At 43.5% G+C, this 9,624-nt stretch overlaps 1 long non-coding RNA gene across 1 annotated transcript in view; it reads left to right on the top strand.

Annotated features, from left to right (window-relative positions):
* Nucleotides 1-9,624, top strand: part of LOC120881878 — a 36,132-nt gene that overhangs the window by 13,797 nt on the left and 12,711 nt on the right. The window contains exon 3 of the long non-coding RNA XR_005725340.1: nt 8,918-8,926. This is a non-coding gene — a long non-coding RNA (uncharacterized LOC120881878). The remainder of the gene's footprint in view (nt 1-8,917; nt 8,927-9,624) is intronic.

Below are 9,624 nucleotides of genomic sequence, written 5' to 3'. Positions count from 1 at the left end.
TGCTCAGCAGTGGATGGACATTTGAGTGACTTCTCCCTTGTGCCTACAGTGGTGGACATTCTTCTATGGGGTTCTGTGTGAATACCTGTTGTCAACTCTTTGGGATGTATGTCCATGAATAGATTTATGTTTTTTTTTTCCAGACTTTTAATTCTATTCCATTGATCTATGTGTCCATCTTTATGCTAGTACCACACAGTTTTGATAGCTGCAGCTTTGGGGTAAGTTTTGAAATCCGGAAGTAGGTGTCCATCATGCCTCGGTACACTGTCCCAAAATATATATTGTTAGTCTGTTTACTGGCCTTCCTGAAAGGGACCTAGAGGTTTTTAGTCAATGTGATTTTGAATTAGGAGAATACCTTTTGGGGCCTCTTGGACACTGGTTCTGATCTCATACTAATTCCAAGATGCCCTAAGTGTCACTATAGTCCATCAGTCATAGTAGGAGCTTATGGAGGTCAAGGGATCAATGAAATTTTAGCTTAGGCCCACCTCCATTGGGTCTAGTGTGAACCCAAACCAATCCTGTGCTTGTCTACACAGTTCTGGAATGCAAAATTAGGATAGACATATTCAGCAGCTGGCAGAGTCCACAACTCATCTGTTCCCTCACCTGCAGAGTGAGGGCTATTTTGGCATGGATGGTGAAATAGAAGCAATTAGAATTGCCTCTATCTAGAAATATAGTAAACCAAATCATTACACATACCTGAGTGGATTGCAGCGATTTGCAGTACCATCAAGGGCTACAAACATGCAGGAGTGATGATTTCCTCCATATCCCCATTAAAGTAGCCTATTTGGCCCATGTAGAAAACAGACAGAGAAGGCAATGGCACCCCACTCCAGTACTCTTGCCTGGGAAATCCCATGGATGGAGGAGCCTGGTAGGCTGCAGTCCATGGGGTCGCAAAGAGTTGGACAGGACTGAGCAACTTCACTTTCACTTTTCACTTTCATGCACTGGAGAAGGAAATGGAATCCCACTCCAGTATGCTTGCCTGGAGAATCCCAGGGGCAGGAGCCTGGTGGGCCGCCAACTATAGGGCGGCACAGAGTCGGACACGACTGATGTGACTTAGCAGCAGAAAACAGATGGTCTTGGAGAATGAGAGTGGGTTTTCATTAGATTGACCCGGTGGTGATTTCAATTTCAGGTACTATACCAATATAGTTTCATTGCTTGAGTAAATTGACATCTCCAGTGCTATGCTACCTGCCCCCTTCATGGATCACAGCCTTGTAATAGTGACAGCACTTGCATAACTCAATGAAGCTATGAGCTGTGCCATGCAGGCCCACTGAAGACAGATCAGTCATATTGGAGAGTTCTGATATACTGTGGTCCACTGGAAGAGGAAATGACAACCCACTCCAGTATTCTTTCCTCGAGAACTCCATGGACTATAGGAAAAGGTAAAAAGATATGACACTAGAAGATGAGCTCCCAAGGTTGGAAGGTGTCCAATATGCTACTGGTGAAGAGTGGAGGGCAATTACTAATAGTTCCAGAAAGAATGAAGTGGCTGGGCCAAAGCGGTAACACTCAGTTGTGGATATGTCTGGTGCTGAAAGTTAAGTCTGATGCTATAAAGAACAAGATGACTAGGAACAATATTGCATAGGAAGGTTAGGTCCATGAATCAAGTTACATTGCATGTGATCAAGCAGGAGATGGCAAGAGAAAACATCGACATCTTAGGAATCAGTGAACAAAATGAACAATGGGAATGGGTGAATTTAATTCGGATGACCATTATATTTACTACTGTGGGCAAGAATCCCTTAGAAGAAATGGAGTAGCCCTCATAGTAAACAAAACAGTCTGAAATCCAGTACTTGGATGCAACCTTAAAAATGACAGAATGACCTCAGTTCGTTTCCAAGTAAACCATTCAACATCACAGTAATCCAAGTCTATACCCCAACGACTGAGGCCAAATAAGTTGAAGTTGACTAGTTTTATGAAGACCTACAACACCTTCTAGAACTAACACCAAAAAAAATGTTCTTTTCATCACAGGGGATTGGAAAGCAAAAGTAGAAACTCAAAAGACACCTGGAATAACAGGCAAATTTGGCCTTAGTGTACAAGATGAAGCAGGGCAAAAGCAAAGAGAGTTTTGTCAAAGGAACACACTGGTCATAGCAAACACCCTCTTCCAACAACACATGAGATGACTCTACACATTGACATCATCAGATGGTCAATATTGAAATTAAACTGATTATACTTTTTGCAGCTAACAGTGCAGAAACTCTGTATAGTCAGCAAAAACAAGATGTGGAGGTGACTGTGGCTCAGATCATGAGCTCATTGCAAAATTAGGCATGAATTGAACAATGTAGGGAAAACCAATAGGCCATTCAGATATGAAAAAAGTGAAAGTGAAGTCGCTAAGTCGTGTTCGACTCTTTGCGACTCCATGGATTGTAACCCAAGGAATTTTCCAGGCAAGAGTACTGCGGTGGGTTGCCATTACCTTCTCCAGGGGATCTTCCTGACCTAGGGATCAAACCTGGGTCTCCTGCATTGCAGGCAGAGGCTTTACCTCTGAACCACCAGGGAAGCCCCTAACCTAAATCAAATCCCTTATGATTATACAGTGGAGGTGATGAATAAATTCAAGGGATTAGATGTGGTAGACAGTGCCTGAAGGACTATGGACGGAGGATCATTACATTGTACAGTAGGCAGTGACCAAAACTATCCCCCAAAAAGAGGAATGCAAAAAGGTGAAGCGGTTGTCTGAGGAGGTTTTACAAACATCTGAGAAAAGAAGACAAACAAAAGGCAAAGGAAAAAGGGAAAGATATACCCAACTGAATGCAGAGTTCCAGAGAATAGCAAGAAGAAATAAGGAAGACTTATTAAATGAACAGTGCAAATAGAGGAAAACCACAGACTGTGTGGATCACAGCAAACTGTGGAAAATTCTTAAAGTGATGGGAACACCAGACCACCTTACCTGTCTCCTGAGAAACCTGTATACAGGTCAAGAAGCAAGAGTTAGAACCAGACGTGTAACAGATTGACTCAGAATTGGGAAAGGAGTGTGACAAGGATATGTATTGTCATTCTGATTATTTAACTTATATGCAGAGTACATCATGTGAAATGTCAGGCTTGATGAATCACAAGCTGGAATCAAGATTGCTGAGAGACATGTCAACGACCTCAGATATGCAACTGATACCACTCTAATGGCAGAAAGCAAAGAGGAACTATAAGAGCCTCTTGATGACGGTGAAAGAAGAGAGTGAAAAAGCTGGCTTAAAAACTGAGTTCGTAGCATCTGCTCCCATAATTTCATGGCAAATAGAAGGTGAAAAATGTGTATGTAGTGACAGTTTTCCCCTTGTTGGGCTCCAAAATCATGCGGATGTTGAGTGCAGCCATGAAATTAAGAGATGCTTGCTCCTTGAAAGAAGAGCCATGGTAAACTTAGTTCAGTTCAGTTCAGTTCAGTCGTTTAGTCATGTCTGACTCTTTGTGATCCCATGAACCGCAGCACTCCAGGCCTCCCTATATATCACCAACTGATGGAGTCTACCCAAACCCATGTCCATTGAGTCAGTGATGCCATCCAACCATCTCATCCTCTGTCATCCCCTTCTCCTCCTACCTTCAATCTTTCCCAGCATCAGGGTCTTTTCCAATGAGTCAGTTCTTCGGATCAGGTGGCCAAAGTATTGGTGTTTCAGCGTCAACATCAGTCCTTCCAATGAACACCCAGGACTAATCTCTTTTAGGATGGACTGGTTGGATCTCCTTGCAGTTCAAGGGACTCTCAAGAGTCTTCTCCAATACCACACTTCAAAAACATCAGTTCTTCAGTGCTCAGCTTTCTTTGTAGTCCAACTCTCACATCCATACACGACTACTGGAAATACCATAGGCTTTGACTAGACAGACCTTTGTTGACAAACTAATGTCTCTGCTTTTTAATATGCTGTCTAGGTTGATCATAACTTTCCTTCCAAGGAGTAAGCATCTTTTAATTTCATGGCTGAAATCACCATCCGCAGTGATTTTGCAGCCCACAAAAATAAAGTTTCCACTGTTTCCCCATCTATTTGCCGTGAAGTGATGGGGCTGATTGCTGAACATTGAGCTTTAAGCCAATTTTTTCACTCTCCTCTTTCACTTTAATCAAGAGGCTCTTTAATTCTTCTTCACTTTCTTCCATAACAGTGGTGTCATCTGCATATCTGAGGTTATTGATATTTCTCCCAGAAATCTTGATTCCACCTTGTGCTTCCTCCACCCAGTGTTTCTCATGATGTACTCTTCATGTAAGTTAAATAAGCAGGGTGACAATATACAGCCTCGCCATACTCCTTTTCCTATATGGAACCAGTCTGTTGTTCCATGTCCAATTCTAACTGTTGCTTCTTGTCCGGCATACAGGTTTCTCAAGAAGCAGGTCAGGTGTCTGGTATTCCCATCTCCTTCAGAATTTTCCACAGTTTATTGTGATCCACACAGTCAAAGGCTTTGGCATAGTCAATAAAGCAGAAATAGATGTTTCTCTGAAACTCTCTTGCTTTTTTGATGATCCAGAGGATGTTGGCAATTTGATCTCTGGTTCCTCTGCCTTTTCTAAAACTAGCTTGAACATCTGAAAGTTCATGGTTCATGTATTGCTGAGACAGTGTATTAAAAAGCAGAGACATCGCTTTGCTGACTCAGGTGGGTATAATCAAAGCTATGGTTTTTCCAGTGGTCATGTACAGATGTAAGAGTTGGACCCTAAAGAAGGCTGAGTGCTGAAGAATTGATGCTTTCAAAATTTTGTTGATGGAGAAGACTCTTGAGAATGTTTTGGACTGCACAGAGATCAAACAATTGAATTCTACAGGAAATAAACCATGAATAGTTATTAGACTGCAGCCATGAAATTAAAAAAACGCTTGCTCCTTGGAAGAAAAGCTACGACCAACCTAGACAGCATATTAAAAAGCAGAGACATTACTTTGCCAACAAAAGTCCTTCTAGAGAAAGCTATGATTTTTCCAGTAGTCATATATGACGTGAGAGTTGGACTATAAAGAAAGCTGAGCTCCAAAGAATTGGTGCTTTTGAACTGTGGTGTTGGAGAAGACTCTAGAGAGTCCCTTGGACTGCAAGGAGATCCACCAGTCCATCCTAAAAGAGATCAGTCTTGGATGTTCATTGGAAGGATTGATGTTGAAGCTGAATTGATGTTGAAGCCCAATACTTTAGCCACCTGATGTGAAGAACTGACTCATTGGAAAAGACCCTGATGCTGAGAAAGATTGAAGGCAGGAGGAGAAGGGGTCAACAGAGGATGAGATAGTTGGATGGCATCACCGACTCAATGGATATGAGCTTTCATAAACTCTGGTAGTTGGTGATAGACAGGGAGGCCTGGTGTGCTGCAGTCCATGGGGGTCACAAAGAGTCAGACATGATTGAGTGACTGAACTGAACTGAACTGAACTGATTCATTAGAATGACTGATGCTGAAGCTGAAACTCCAATGTTTTGGCCACCTGATGGGAAGAGCAAACTCACTAGAAAAGACCCTGGTGCTGGGAAAGGCTGAGGGCAGGAGAAGAAGGTGGCAGAGGATGAGATGGTTAGATAGTATCACCGACTCATTGCCCATGAGTTTGAAAAAACTCCTGGAGATAGTGGAGGACAGGGAAGTCTGGCATGCTGCTTCCCATGGGGTCACAAACAGTCGGACTCAACTTAGTGACTAAACAACAGCAACAACTACAGTGCTACCTGTATGGAGCTACTTAGCTAACAAACGCCTTCTTCTCCATATCTGTCCCTAAGTCCCACCACATGCAGTTTGTTTTCAGCTTGCAAGAGCTGCAGTATACCTTCCTTAGGGATATATTATCTCTCCATCCCTACATCATCATTTAGTTAGCAACAATGTTGATCACCTTGTCCTTCCACGGGATATCACACTGGTCCGTTATAATACATTGATGACATTATGCTAATTGGACCTAGTGAGCAAGAAGTAGCATCTTCTCTGAAAGTGAAATGTTAGTCGCTCAGTTGTGCCTAACTCTTTTCAACCCCATGGACTGCAGCCCACCAGGCTCCTCTGTCCATGGGATTTTTCAGGCAAGGAAACTGGAGTGGGTTGCCATTTCCTTCTCCAACTTTTCTCGACTTACTGATAAGATATCTACATGCATGAGGTGGGAATAAATCCAACTAAAATTCAGGGCTCTTCTATCTTGGTGGAATATCTAGGTGTCCAGTGTGGGGCATGTGGAGATATCCCTTTTAAGATGAGGGATAAGTTGTTGTGTCTGGCCACTACTACAACCACAAGAGAGGCACAACACCTAGTGGGCCACTTTGGAGTTTGGAGGTAACATTCCTCATTTGGTTGGTTATTCTAGACATTTCCAAGTGATTCAGAAACTGCTAATTTTGAGTAGCAGTCAGAACCAGAGGAGGCTTGACAAGAGGTCCTTGCACATATGATTCAGCAGACCTAGTACTGCTTGAAAGTGTCAGAGGCACACGGGGCTGGTGTTTGGAGCCTTTGATAGGACAATACTGGGTTTTGGAATAAGGCCTTGCCATTTTTTCTAGATGACTACTCTTCTTTTGAGAAACAGCTTTTGGCCAGATACCAGACCTTAGTAGAGGCTTAATGCTTAGCAATGGGCCACCAGGTTACCATGTAACTTGAGCTGCCCATCATAAAATGGGTGACGTCTGACCCACCAAGCCAAAAATTTGCAGGTACACAGCAGCACTCCATCATTCAAAGGAAGTGGTCCAAATTCTCATGGTCCCTACTTTAGTTACACTACCTTCTCTACCCCGGCTTGCACCTGTGGCCTTGTGCAGTGTTCTCTATGATCAGTTGTCAGAGCAAGAAAAGACTTGGGCCTGGTTTATAGATGGTTCTGCATGATATACAGGCACCACCTACATGTGGACAGCTGCAGCACAAGAGCCTCTCTCTGGAGCATCTCTGAAGGAGATGGTGAAATAAAATCCTCCCAGAACTTAAATGAATGCACCTGGCTGTTTGCTTGGGAGGAGAACTGGCTAGATGTGTGGTTAAATACCAGTCCATGGGCCCTGGCCCATGGTTTAGCTGGACGATCAGGGACTTGGGAGGAATATGATTGGAAAATTGGCAACAAAGTAATTTGGGGAAGAGGTATGTGGATAGACCTCTCTGAATGGGCAAAAAATGTGCAGATTTTTGTGTCCCACGTGACCATTCACCAAAGAGTAACTTCAGAGGAGGAGGACGTTAATAATCAAGTAGATAGGATGACCTGTTCTGTGGATTCCAGTTGGTCTCTTTCCCCAGGCACAAAGTGTCTTGTTTGCTGCAGGAAGTGTTCATGGTAGCAGGTTTGGAGGTGATATGTGCTTGGGTGCCCACTCATCAAGTCCAGCCCAGCTATCGTCACTGCTGAGTGCCCAGTCTGCCAGCAACAGAGACCAGTACTGACTCCCAACATGATACCAATCCCCTGACTGATCAGCCAGCTCCCTGGTGGCAGGTTAGTGTTAGGACCCCTTCCCTTGTAGAAAAAGCAGTGAAGAGTTTTGTCCTTACTGCAATGGACGTTCAGTGTGACCACATATTTTCCTCCTCTGCACACAAGGCTTCTGCCCAAACTGCCCTCTGTAGCCTCACAAAGCACCTCGTCTGGCTTCACGGCCTTCCAGGCAGCACTGTTCTGATGAAGGAAGTCGCTTCACAGCACAGGAAGTGCAGCAGTGGGTCCCTGCCCATGGAATTGACTGGTGTTACCCTCCAGTATGAAGGAGCTGGCTTGGTGGGTAGAAGGGTGGCAGGCCCTCTTTCAGGCTCAGTTGTTGTGTCAGCTGGGTGGTGGCACCTCTAAGGCAAGGCCAGGGTCTCTAGAAGGCTATGTACACAAGGCTGTGCACACAAGGCTGTATACGCTCTGACTCAGCGTTCAGTGTACTGAGCTGTTTCTCTAGCAGCCATGACTCGTGGGAGTGGGCATCAGGGGTTGGAAATGGGGGCGGCACCAGTCTCCATTACCGCCAGTGGCCCATGAGAAAAAGCTCTGCTTCCTGTCTCTGCAGCATTCTGCTCCACTGGCCTCGAGGTCTTAGTTCTGAGGGGAGGGTGCTTCCATGAGGAAACACCACAATAATTCCATTGAACTGGAAGTAAAAATTGTCACTCAACCTCTTTGGGCTTCTCATGCCTCTGAATCAACAGGCAAGGAACAGAGTTCCTGCACTGGCTGGGGTGATAGCTCCTGACCACCAATGGGAAATTGAACTGCTGCTCCACACTGAAGGTAAGGAAGATGATGTCTGGATTATGGGACATCCCCTAGGGTGTCTCTGAGTATCAGTTACCACGCCCTATGATTAAAGTTAAAGGAAAGCTATAATAACCCAATTCAGGCAGGACTACCAGTGGCCCATATCCTAGAGGAATGAAGTCAACCTACCAGCTAAATAACCACAACCAGTTGCGGTGCTTGATGAGGGCAAATGGAATATGGAAGAGATAATGAAAGAAAGTAAACATGAATACCAGCAATGAACATATGACCAGTTACAGAAGTAAGGATTATAATTGTCACAAGTATTTCCTCCTCATTTTGTTATGAATATGTTTGTGTGTGTATATATGCATATATTCAGAAAATATCTTTATTTTTATTACTCTTCTATTGCTTTATTATGTAACCTGTATCATATAGAGGTTATTGAGTTTATATCATAGTATTTTAGTATCATTAACTTTCCATCATATTATTCAAGTTAAGGATACCAGGGGAAGAGTTAACATTACTTGAAGGCTTTACATCCTCTTCTAGGGAAAAGTGTGTTTTAGTTTGCATTGTAGAATACTTATATCATGTTATTAATAGATGGAATTAAGATCTGTTCTTGTCTTTACTTGGAGATTAAGTATGTTCTAAAGTAATTGTGTATAAGTGGGAGGGGGGTTCAGGATGGGGAACACGAGTACACCCGTGGTGGATTCATGTTGATGTATGGCAAAACCAATACAATATTGTAAAGTAATTAACCTCCAATTAAAATAAATAAATTTATATTAAAAGAAAGAAAATGTTTTGGTTGTATTTGAATGGCAAACTGAGTAAAGATTTGCCCTCATCAACATGGTGGGTGCCCAAATAGAATAAAAAGTCAAAAGAAGGGCCAGTTTCCTTTCTTCTTGAGCAGGGACACCTATATTTGCCTGTGTTTGTATGTTGGAAGTCATGGTTCTAGGGCCTTCAGCTTCTGATGGTTTTACCAGTCAGGACCTCCTACTTCAGTGAAGTGAAGTGAAAGTCACTCAGTCATGTCCAACTCTTTGAGACCCAATGGACTATACAGTCCATGGAATTCTCCAGGCCAGACCACTGGAGTGGGTAGCCTTTCCCATCTCCAGGGGATCTTCCCAACCCAGGGATCGAACCCAGGTCTCTCACATTGCAGGAGGATTCTTTACCAGCTGAGCCACAGGAGAATTGTACCACCAGCTTTGCTGGTTCTCCAGCTTGCAGATGGTAGTTTGTGGACTTTCTCAGCCTCAATAAACTGTGCAAGCATATATCTGTATTTATCTAATTGTGTCTGTTTTTCCTGGAGAACCCTGAAAAA

The sequence above is a fragment of the Oryx dammah genome, unplaced genomic scaffold (assembly GCF_014754425.2).
Source record: "Oryx dammah isolate SB20612 unplaced genomic scaffold, SCBI_Odam_1.1 HiC_scaffold_23, whole genome shotgun sequence".
Classification (NCBI taxonomy): Eukaryota; Metazoa; Chordata; class Mammalia; order Artiodactyla; family Bovidae; genus Oryx; species Oryx dammah.
Note: the sequence above shows the minus strand (reverse complement) of the source record. Positions and strands in the feature narration are given on the sequence as shown.